The following is a 13,008-nucleotide window of genomic DNA, read 5'->3' as shown; positions in this document are numbered from 1 at the left end:
GATGGAGGTGGCAGCCCCGCGCTACTCTGTCCCCAGTCGCCACTATTTTTCACTGTGTGCCGCCCCAGCCCTGCACGACCATGTATCATGCAACATTGTACACGCCCTCACCAACTCGGTTACTGGCAAGGTCCACTTAACAATGGACACGTGGACAAGCACAGGCGGGCATGGCCACTATATCTCCCTGACGGCACATTGGGTGAATTTAGTGGAGGCTGGGACCGAGTCAGAGCCTGGGGCCACTCATGTACTACCCACCCCCAGAATTGCGGGCCCCAGATCGGTGCTGGTATCTGCGGCGGTGTATGCCACCTCCACTAAACCTTCCTCCTCCTCCTCAACCTCTACCTGGCAATCAAGACTTGTCAGCAGCAGCACGTCGCCAGCAGTCAGTGTCGCGCGGCAGCACAGCAGTGGGCAAGCGTCAGCAGGCCGTGCTGAAACTACTCAGCTTAGGAGAGAAGAGGCCCACGGCCCACGAACTGTTGCACGGTCTGACAGAGCAGACCGACCGCTGGCTTTCGCCACTGAGCCTCCAAGCGGGCATGGGCGTGTGTGACAACGGCCGTAACCTGGTGGCGGCTCTGCAGCTCAGCAGCCTCATGCACGTGCCATGCCTGGCCCACGTCTTTAATTTGGTGGTTCAGCGGATTCTGAAAGGCTACCCACACTTGTCAGACCTCCTCGGCAAGGTGCGCCGGGTCAGCGCACATTTCCACAAGTCCAACACGGACGCTGCCACCCTGCGCACCCTGCAACATCGGTTTAAGCTGCCAGTGCACCGACTGCTTTGCGACGTGCCCACACGGTGGAACTCTACGCTTCACATGTTGTCCCAGCTGTATGAGCAGCGTAGAGCTATAGTGGAATACCAACTCCTACATGGGTGGCGAAGTGGGAGTCAGCCTCCTCAATTCTTTACAGATATCTGCCAGGTCCTTGGAAACTTTGAGGAGTCCACCCTGATGGTGAGCGGCGATGCTACAATCATTAGCGTCACCATTCCCCTGCTATGCCTGTTGAGAATTTCCCTGCAAAGCATAAAGGCTGATGCTTTGCGGGTGGAAATGGAGGCGGGGGAAGACAGTATGTCGCTGGATAGTCAGAGCACCCTCATGTCTATATCTCAGCGCGTGGAGGAGGAGGAGAAGGGGAGGAGCCTGAGGAGGAAGAGACAGCTGGGCCGACTGCAGAGGGTACTCATGCTGCTTGCCTCTCATCCATTTAACGTGTATGGCCTGAGGAGGAGGATACTCAAAGTGATCTTCCTAGTGAGGACAGCCATATGTTGCGTACAGGTACCCTGGCACACATGGCTGACTTTATGTTAGCATGCCTTTCTCGTGACCCTCGCGTTAGACGCATTCTGGCCACTACAGATTACTGGGTGTACCCACTGCTTGACCCACGGTATAAGGATAATCTTTCCACTCTCATTCCCGAAGAGGAAAGGGGTTTGAGAGTGATGCAATACCACAGGGCCCTGGTAGACAAACTGATGGTAAACTTCCCATCTGACAGCGCTAGTGGCAGAAGGCGCAGTTTCGAGGGCCAAGTAGAAGAGGAGGCGCGGAGATCAGGCAGCATGTTCAGTGCAGGCAGGGGAACACTCTCCAAGGCCTTTGACAGCTTTATGGCTCCCCAGCAAGACTGTGTCACACCTCCCCAGTCCAGGCTGAGTCGGAGGGAGCACTGTAAGAAGATGGTGAGGGAGTACGTAGCCGATCGTACCACTGTCCTCCGTGACGCCTCTGCTCCGTACAACTACTGGGTGTCAAAGCTGGACACATGGCCCGAACTCGTGCTGTATGCCCTGGAGGTATTGGCTTGCCCTGCAGCTAGCGTCTTGTCAGAGACGGTGTTTAGTGCAGCTGGGGGAATCGTACCCGCCTGTCAACTGACAGTGCCGACAGGCTTACACTCATAAAGATGAACAAAGCCTGGATTTCCCCAGACTTCTCTTCTCCACCAGCGGACAGCAGCGCTACCCAAAGACCTTTGTCAATCTGTGTATGATATTCGTCCTCCTCCTCCTCCTCCTGAAACCTCTCGTAATCACCGCGAATGGGCAATTTTTCTGTGGGCCAAAAGGCTCATATAACTTTTCTAAATAATATTTATCTGTTTCAATTCTCATTAAAGCATTGAAACTTCCACCTGAACCAATTGTTTTTTAGACTGGGCTGCCTCCAGGCCTAGTTAAAAATTAAGCCACAGTACACTAAGCGATTAATGGGTTTCACCTGCCCTCTGGGTTGGGCATGGGCAATTTTTCTGGGGTACATTTGTACTGTCGGTACACCAATTTTTCGGGCCCTCGCCTACAATGTAATCCAAGTAATTTTTATGGGCTTCGCCTGCACTCATGGTACACCACTGTGTCTGGGGTTGGCCTACACTTTTGCTACAGAAATGTAACTCTGTTCTGCCTACCTATACTTCTGCCACAGTAATGCTACAGGGGTCTGACTATACTTCAGCAACAGAAATGTTACTTTAGTCTGCCGATACTTCTGCTCCTGAAATGTTACCTTGGTTGGTGTATACTGTTACTACTGTAATTTTACTAATACTGGGCTCTGCCCATAATGCTTCAACGGAAATGTTACTGGGGCATGTCTATACTGCTACTACTGAAATGTAACTAATAGTGGGCTCTGCCCATACTGCTTCTATGTAAATGTTACTGGGGCCTGTCTATACTGCTACTACTGAAATCTTACCAATACTATGCTCTCCCTACACTGCTGCCAGGGAAATGTGAATCTGCTGCTTTGCCCATACTGCTTCTACGTAACTGTTACTGGGGTCTGACTATACTGCTACTACTGAAATGTTACAAATGCTGTGCTCTCCCTACACTGCTGCCAGGGAAATGTGAATCTGCTGCTTTGCCCATACTGCTTCTACGTAACTGTTACTGGGGTCTGACTATACTGCTGCTACTAAAATGTTACAAATGCTGTGCTCTCCCTACACTGCTGCCAGGGAAATGTGAATCTGCTGTTTTGCCCATACTGCTTCTACGTAACTGTTATTGGGGTCTGTCTATACTGCTACTACTGAAATGTTACAAATGCTGTGCTCTCCCTACACTGCTGCCAGGGAAATGTGAATCTGCTGCTTTGCCCATACTGCTTCTACGTAACTGTTACTGGGGTTTGCCTATACTGCTGCTACTGCTATGTTACAGGGTTGTGGAAACGGAGGCTTCCCAAAGACATGATGGTGGCAAAGCCGCGCTACTAGGTACCCAGGCACGACAACTTTTCAGCGACGCGGTCACTGGGAAGGTGCATATAACCACGGACACGGGGACAGGACACGTACTGCCTCAAAAACATCCCCGTCCTCCTCCTCCAACAATGAAAACATTCTTGGCAAATGCTTTCGCAGTGGTCCGTCTGGCGGCAGTCCAAGAATTTCACCTTAAACGACACAATAAGAAAGCCCACCACCACGGCCCACTTAATCCTGGCCACATTCTGAAAACCAACTAAATAAAACCGCGCTACTATATCCACAGTCGCGACCACTATCCCACCAATGCGGTTACTGGTAAGGTGCATATAACCACGGACACGCGGACCAGCACGTACTGCCTCAAAAACATCCCCCTCCTCCTCCTCCAACAGTGAAAACATTCTTGGCCGAAGCCCACCAGTATGTAATCAGACGTTAGCTTTGCTGTCCAGGGCACTGCAATGGGATATATTTATGTACCGCCGGTGGGTTCCAGGGAGCCACCCATGCTGTGGGTCCACAGGGACTTCATATAGGGGAGTTGTTCCTGCCTGTGTCTATGTATTAAAAACCCCGGTCAGACTGGGGCATGCAGTGTGGGCCGAAGCCCACCTGCATTTAATCTGACGTTACCTCAGCTGTGCTGGGCAATGCAATGGGATTTATTTATGTACCGCCGGTGGCTTCCTGGGACCCACCCATGTTGTCGGTCCACACGGACTTCACATTAGGGAGTTGTACCTGCCTGTGTCTACTTATAAAGAACCCCGGTCTTACTGGGGCATGCAGTGTGGACCGAAGCCCACCTGTATTTAATCTGACGTTAGCTCTGCTGTCCAGGGCACTGCAATGGGATGTATTTATGTACCGCCGGTGGGTTCCAGGGAGCCACCCATGCTGTGGGTCCACAGGGACTTCACATAGGGGAGTTGTTCCTGCCTGTGTCTACTTATAAAGAACCCCAGTCTGACTGGGGCATGCAGTGTGGGCCGAAGCCCACCTGCATTTAATCTGACGTTACCTCAGCTGTGCTGGGCAATGCAATGGGATTTATTTATGTACCGCCGGTGGCTTCCTGGGACCCACCCATGCTGTGCGTGCACACGGAATTCCCATTGCGGAGTTGTACATGCCTGTGACTACTTATAGAAAACCCCAGTCTGACTGGGGCATGCAGTGTGGGCCGAAGCCCACCTGTATTTCATCTGATGTTAGCTTTACTATCCGGGGCACTGCATTGGGACAAACTTCAGGAGCAATACAGCGCTAATGAGACGTGCACAGGTACGATAGCATTGGAGTCCGCTGTAGGCCCACGATTGCTGAGGGTTTGTGCAGAGGCCTATGTCCTGGGTGCAGTGAAAGTCTGCCATGTTTGGCCGCTCAGATCAATTTTTGGTTCATGTATTGGGTTTCCTAGGACCCACCTATGCTGTTGGTGCAAACTTAGTTCCCATCACGGTGTTGGACCTGTCTGGCACAAAGGCACTGACTGACTTGGGTAGGGGGCAGAGCGCTGACTGCTTTCCCCTTGCAGTGTGGATTGAGCTATGCGACACCTTGACAGAATGAATACTGTGTGGCACATGGATTCCCCATTGCTATGCACACGTTTGCAGCTCCTGATGGAGGTGGCACAGGATTGGATTTCTCATTGCTTCTGTACAGCATTGTGGGCTATCGCCCCGCCCCTTTTAAAGAGGGTCGCTGCCTGGCCCTGCCAACCCTCTGCAGTGTGTGCCTCCGGTTCCTCCTCATGGCAGACACACTTATAAATAGACATGAGGGTGGTGTGGCTATGCAGCCAGCGTGTGGAATGAGGGCAGCTGAAGGCTGCGCAGGGACACTTTTCTGTGCGCTGTAGACGCAGGGTTGTGCGGGGGGGGGGGGGGGGGGGTTGGGCAGCATGTAACCCAGGAGAAGAGGCAGCGGTGTGACCCGCAGGCAGTGATTGTGCTTAGTTGGAGGTAGTGTGGTGCTTAACTAAGGTGTGCCTTGCTAATGAGGGTTTGTCCGAAGTAAAAATTGTTAGGGGGGGGGGCACTCTTGCTGCTATTGTGGCTGAATAGTGGGACCTGGGAACCTGAAATGCAGCCCAGCATGTTGCCCCTCGCCTGCCCTATCTGTTTCTGTGTCGTTTCCATCACTTTCTTGGGTTTTCCAGATTTTTACCAATGAAAACCTTAGCGGAGCATGGGTGATATACAAAAATGCTCGAGTCGCCCATTGACTTCAATGGGGTTCGTTACTCGAAATGAACCCTCGGGCATCGCGAAAAGTTCGACTCGAGCAACGAGCACCCGAGCATTTTGGTGCTCGCTCATCTCTAGTATCTATCATTCTGACACCTATGAACCTTTGCAATCTTGGCTTGGTGTAGGAAAACAAAGTGTTCCTCAAAATATTGTTAAGTAATGTTACATTTGTACGTCTCCTAAATGGTAAAAAAACATAAAAGTTTTTCAAATGTTTATTCAGAATAAAGTAAATAGATGGAAATATATATCTTAGCAAAGGTTTGTACGGTATATTTGCACATATTTGATATATTACAATTGAAAATGTGAAAAAACAATATTTTTTTCAAAATTTTCCCAATTTTGGCGCTTTTAATAAATATACGCAAATTATATCGAACTATTTTCACCACCTAAATGAAGTACAACATGTGGCGAAAAAACAATATCAGAATCACTTGGATATGCAAAACCTTTACGGCACTATTCTATGTTAAAGTGACATATTTCATTAAGGCACAAACAGGCTTGGTCACCAAGGGGTTAAAGAAAAAAGAAAATAGGTAAAAAGCTAAAAACTGCAAGACAGAAATATAGCTCCATGATGTGTCTGTGAGATCAGTCCTGTACGAGTATACAATGCAGGGATCCATGGAATAATCAGTGCTCAGACAGATGGGCAGTGCCTTGGGCCACAGCTGTTGGGTCCCATACAGATGTTAGTGCCAAGCTTTACTGACAGCTATGAATGTAGGTCAGGCGAGATTGCATCACTAGTCCTTGGTCAGGCACGGTGACATCACAAATCTTTGGTCAGACATGGCGATGTTGCTAGTCCTTGGTCAGATGTGGTCATGTAACTAGTCTATGGCCATGTGATGTGACAGAACTAGTCCTTAGGCATGGGGGTGTCATTAGTCCTTGGTCAGGTATGGTGGCAACCCTAAATCTTGGTCAGGTGGGGTGATTTGACCTGTCCTAGGTCAGGTGTGGTGATGTCACTATTTCTTGATTAGGTGTGGTGACATCATTAGTCCTTGGTCAGGTGTGAAGAGGCCGCTAGTCCTTGGTCAGGTGTGGTGACATCACTAGTCCTTGGTCAGGTGTGATAAGGCCACTAGTTCTTCATCAGGTTAGTGAGGCCACTAGTCCTTGGTGATATCATTAGTCCTTGGACAGGTGTGAGGAGGCCGCTAGTCCTTGGTCAGGTGTGGTGACATCACTAGTTTTTCATTAGGTAGGTGAGGCCACTAGTCCTAAGCAGCTGTGGTGAGAAAAAAAATGTACAAAGACAACTCACAGAAAAAGAAGCCAGAAACAAGATATATACTTCAGGGAAGGCTCAATCGCAATGTATCCTAATAGCATGAGGCAAGCCAGATTGTAATATAGAGGAGCAAAAGTGTTCATGTGCAGACTAATAAGCAGCCACTCAACTCAACCTAAGGTGGGGGAGGGGGGACTGTTAAGAAACCTGCAAAGTATGAACTGATACCAAGAATGACAGCCATAGATAAGTGCGCCACATAATACAAGATTACAGCCCTCACTGACAAAGCAGTGTTTTGCCTTGTATTAACAAAGTTTACCACCCTAGCTTGTCATCCTGGGCTTCTCCAGCATTTATAGCAAACCACATGCTAATGAGACTAATGAGCAGCAACTCAACTCATGCCAAGGTGGGGGAGGGGTGACTGCAAACAAACCTAATCTGCACAGTATGAACTAATACTAAGATGACAGCCATAGATAAGTGTAACACTTATGATGAGGCCACTAGTCCATGATCAGGTGTGGTGAGGCCCCTAGTCCATGGTCAGGTGTGGTGAGGCCACTAGTTCTTCATCAGATTGGTGAGACCACTAGACCTTGGGCAGGTGTGAGGAGGCTACTAGTCCTCGGTCAGGTGTGATGACATCACTAGTCCTATGTGAGGCCCCTAGTCCGTCATCATGTGTGGTGAGGTCACTAGTCCTTCATGAGATAGGTGAGGCCAATAGTCATAAGCAGGTGTGGTGAGGCCACTAGCCCTTGGTCAGGTGTGGTGACATTATTAGTTCTTGGTCAGGTGTGGTGAGGCCCCCTAGTCCTTCATCATGTGTAGTGAGGTCACTAGTCCTTCATCAGGTACCATCTATAATCTATAGTCCTTCATCAGGTAAGTGAGGCCACTAGTCCTAAACAGGTGTGGTGGGACCACTGGTCCTAAGCAGGTCTGGTGGGGCCACTAGTTCTTGGTCAAGTGTGAGGTGGCCACTAGTCCTTGGTCAGGTGTGGTGACATCACTAGTCCTTGGTCAGGTGTGATAAGGCCACTAGTTCTTCATCAGGTTGGTGAGGCCACTAGTCCTTAGTCAGGTGTGGTGACATCACTAGTCCTTGGTCAGGTGTGGTGATGCCATTAATTCTTGGTTAGGTGTGGTGACATCACTAGTCCTTGGTCAGTTGTGGTGACATCTCTAGTCCTTGGTCAAGTGTGGTGACATCACTAGTCTTTGTTCAGTTGTGGTCACATCACTAGTCATTGGTCAGGTGTGGTGAGGCCACTAGTCCTTGGTCAGTTGGGGTGATAGCACTAGTTCTTTGTCAGGTGTGGTGAGGCCACTAGTGCTTAGTCAGGTGTGGGGACATCAGTAGTCCTTGGTCAGTTGTGGTGACATCACTAGTCCTTGGTCAGGTGTGGTGACATCATTAGTCCTTGGTCAGTTGTGGTAACATCACTAGTGCTTGGTCAGGTGTGGTGAGACCACTAGTCCTTGGTCAGTAGTGGTGACATCACTAGCCCTTGGTCAGGTGTAGTGAGGCCACTAGAGCTTAGTCAAGTGTGGTGACATCACTAGTCCTTGGTCAGGTGTGGTGATATCACTAGTGCTTGGTCAGGTGTGGTGAGGCCACTAGTCCTTGGTCAGGTGTGGTGAGGCCACTAGTCCTTGGTCTGGTGTGGTGAGGCCACTAGTGCTTGGTCAAGTATGGTGAGATTACTAGTGCTTGATCAGGTACAGTCCTTTATATAGGTCAGGGGTGAAATGAGATGCATGAACTCAATCTTTCCCCCTCATGTATTGGATGATGATTACCGGGAGCTCGTTCTTCAGAATTCCACCAACATTCCAAAACATTTACAGAGAATCACGGCTGATGACATCATCAGTGACTCATTATAACAATAAGCTGTTATTATATTGTTCCTACAAGGTAAATATTAGCCCCAGTATACCATTAGATGCAGCACCGCCGAGCAGACAATCATTAGAGGCCATGACTCTTCACACAATCTGTGACTCTTCTTATCTTGGTCTTGTATCGCTCTGGTATTTGGTCCGCTAACATGCAGCACCTCCGCCTGGATGTAAGCTGCTTCTACCCACCAGACCCCAGCAATTTACCAAATAAGACCCAGAGCTGGATTGTATATGTGTAAAAGGACCCTAAACTAATGTTCCCACCCCAAGTGCAACACTGTAAGCACCTCACAACAAATGACCGATGAAAAGAGGGACCTGCAGGGTGCCTAGCAGCAAATTTTTCCCATGCTTAGTCATGACATTTGGATTTTAGCATCTGGTTCCTGTGGTTCTATTTCTGGTATCGACCCCTGAATATGGCTGCATTTCATCCCCTGACTTGTTGCATCCTGCCTGCTATTTTGCTGACTGCCCCTTGCTGCGTTGCTGACTTTGTGCAACCACCACCAATTGGAGAGCATTGTGGACAGGGGTGTAGCTGCGGGCTCATGGGGCTGGGTACAAGAGTTCAGCCCTACAGTGGTTGGAACCACTGGCGTAATTATAGGGGGTACAGAGGGTGCAGTCAAACCTGGGCCCAGGAGCACTATAAAGTCTCTCTTTCCCATATTGCAAACCAATACTATCAATTAAGTTTTGTAGTTGGGGGCCTAGATCTAGACTTCGCACTGGGACCCAGCAGCTTCAAATTATGCCTCTGGTTGGAACCATGATAGTAATAGAGCCCCCTGTACCTGTATATAGTAATAGAGCCCCCATGTGCCTCTATATAGTAATAGAGCCCCCTGTACCCCTATATAGTAATAGAGCCCCCTGTACCTCTATATAGTAACAGAGCCACCTGTACATCTATATAGTAATAGAGCCCCCTGTTCCTCTATATAGTAATAGAGCCCTGTGTACCTCTATATAGTAATTGAGCCCCCCCATGCCTCTATATAGTAATAGAGCCCCCTGTACCTCTATATAGTAACAGAACCACCTGTACATCTATATAGTAATAGAACCTCCTGTGCCTTAATATAGTAATAGAGCCCCCTGTGCCTCTATATAGTAATAGAGCCCCCTGTACCCCTATATAGTAATAGAGCCCCCTGTACCTCTATATAGTAACAGAGCCACCTGTACATCTATATAGTAACAGAGCCCCCTGTGCCTCTATATAGTAATAGAACCTCCTGTGCCTTAATATAGTAATAGAGCCCCCTGTACCTGTATATAGTAATAGAGCCCCCTGTGCCTTTATATAGTAATAGAGCCCCCTGTACCTCTATATAGTAACAGAGCCACCTGTACATCTATATAGTAATAGAGCCCCCCTGTACCTCTATATAGTAACAGAGCCACCTGTACATCTATATAGTAATAGAGCCCCCTGTGCCTCTATATAGTAATAGAACCTCCTGTGCCTTAATATAGTAATAGAGCCCCCTGTACCTGTATATAGTAATAGAGCCCCCTGTGGCTCTATATAGTAATAGAGCCCCCTGTACCCCTATATAGTAATAGAGCCCCCTGTACCTCTATATAGTAACAGAGCCACCTGTACATCTATATAGTAATAGAGCCCCCTGTACCTCTATATAGTAATAGAGCCCCCCCCCCGTGACTCTATATAGTAATAGAGCCCCTTTACCTCTATATAGTAACAGAGCCACCTGTACCTGTATATAGTAATAGAGCCCCCTGTACCTCTATATAGTAATAGAGCCCCCCCCCCCCCCCCCCCGTGACTCTATATAGTAATAGAGCCCCTTTACCTCTATATAGTAACAGAGCCACCTGTACCTGTATATAGTAATAGAGCCCCCTGTACCTGTATATAGTAATAGAGCCCCCTGTACCTCTATATAATAATAGAGCCCCCTGTAACTCTATACAGTAATAAAGCCCCCTATACCTCTATATAGTAATAGAGCCCCCTGTACCTCTATATAGTAACAGAGCCACCTGTAACTCTATATAGTAATAGAGCCCCCTGTACCTCTATATAGTAATAGAGCCCCCTGTACCTCTATATAGTAAAAGAGCCCCCTGTGCCTTTGTGTAGTAATAGAGGCCCCCATTGCTCTGTGTGGTAATAAATCTTCTTGTACCCCTGTGTAGTATTAGAGACCCCCATGCTCCTTGTCTGCAATTCAAATCTGGTCGCGTGAGACCGGGCTTACGGATGTAAAAAATGGCGGGAATACAGAGCAGAAGTACGCCCGTGTGAGCAAGACCTTAGGCCATACTTACACAGCTAATAAAATCGTGCCAGTTCTGTGTGTTGGCACGACGCACAAAACCTGCGTCATGTATTAACCCATCGTTTCCAACGGGTTAATTTACACAAGTGTTTTCCCTCTTGCACTGATAGCACATGGATGGGCTGTTCGTATGATGGATCCAGATTTCTGTTGCTGATGGGAGGTCAGAATTTGGCGCAAGCGGCATGAATTGATGACCCCCTCGCTGTCAGCTGGTCAGAACATGTCTAATCTGCAGCGACTACAAGAAGCTTCCTGTCCGCAGGGGCCGATATTCCTGCATCACCGAGTGGAATCTACGCCACAACGAATTGCTGCGGTTCTGAAAGACAAGGGAGTCCAATGCTACTAGATTGGGGTCTCTAATAAAGGGGCCGTGGGGGCAGCTGGAAGGGGAAACTTCCTGGCATGAGAAATGGAAAGAGGGCAAGGAAGGGCACCGTGCAGCGGCCGAGCATTGACCAGCATCACAGTGACATCAGAAGTGAGTGATGAGCACCAAACAGAAGGTCCGGCCGGGCAGGTGGTGGCGATAGTGACCTTTCTCGTCCAACACGCCCTTCGGACCTTACACCTTGTGGTTAGAGTCTACATGCCCGCCGAACTGCCCACCAGGGTGGCAGATGGACAGCAGAACCGTGGCCATCAGAGAGCGATCCCAGGACGTAATGTGTAATAAGCTGGACTTTATAACTTTCACACACAGAACGTTGCAGAAGTTTTAGACGCTCAGTCATATTATATACATATCAGCTCCTGCCATTGTGTGTCAGGAGAAGGAGGGCATGCTGGGAGGTGTAGTTTCACAATAGCAGAAGACTACCAACATAAAGCATGTGAAAGTAATCTTTGGTTACTGAGCACTGGGTGGAAGAGCTTACACTCTAACTCCACAGTCAGCACTGGACACTTAATAATCTCGGTTCCTCCCGCGACGCTCCCTCTGATCCCGTAACCCAAATGTAGTCACCAGTGTCCGTATAATTAAGGGTCTTGGAGGGATGTGGCTAAGGCCGGTGACAACCTGCACATTAGAGAGGAGCCCCATAATCAGCGTACAGTATGCGACAGCCACCAGCAGAAGGGTTAGCCTCAGAGCAGGAATGTGTCATGTATGTCTAATTTTATAGAAACATTCATTAAAATGCTATTGTTCCCTCCTACGCTTCCGTCCCCTTACAGACCACCCGTTAACCTCTTCCATGCTGGTTATAAAGGTTTAGACTATAGAACACCTTATAAGGTATTTCACACAGCATAAAAAGTATTACTGAGAATCTAATCCTACCTGTGTGATACCATCTGCTGAGCCGTGTATCTAATCCTATCCTGTGTGATACTGTCTGCTGAGCTGTGTATCTAATCCTATCCTGTGTAATACTGTCTGCTGAGCTGTGTATCTAATACTATCCTGTGTGATACTGTCTGCTGAGCCATGTATCTAATCCTATCCTGTGTGATACTGTCTGCTGCACCGTGTATCTAATCCTATCCTGTGTGATACTGTCTGCTGAGCCGTGTATCTAATCCTATCCTGTGTGATACCATCTGCTGAGCCGTGTATCTAATCCTATCCTGTATGATACTATCTGTTGAGATATGTATCTAATCCTATCCTGTGTGATACCATCTGCTGAGCCATGTATCTAATCCTATCCTGTATGATACTATCTGTTGAGATATGTATCTAATCCTATTCTGTGTGATACTGCCTGCTGAGCTGTATGCCTAATCCTATTCTGGGTGATACTCCTTTCTGAGCTGTGTATCTAATCCTATATTAGGTGATACTGCCTGCTGAAGCATTTATCTAAGCGGGTGATAAGTTTCTGATTCCATGTAGGTTTACATGTAACATGTCCATGTTCCACGCTGTAGCGCTGCGGCTGGATGGCCAATACATGGGTGTGCAGTGATGTCCCTGACCTCGATGATGGTTGGCGGTCCCTACGGAGGTATCACCTGGACGAGGTGGAGGCCAGCAGGTTCGTACATTATTGAGTATATAATTGCTGCGCTCTCACCCTGCGAT

The sequence above is a fragment of the Eleutherodactylus coqui genome, chromosome 6 (assembly GCF_035609145.1).
Source record: "Eleutherodactylus coqui strain aEleCoq1 chromosome 6, aEleCoq1.hap1, whole genome shotgun sequence".
NCBI classification, from domain to species: Eukaryota; Metazoa; Chordata; class Amphibia; order Anura; family Eleutherodactylidae; genus Eleutherodactylus; species Eleutherodactylus coqui.
This window is presented reverse-complemented; position numbering follows the sequence as displayed.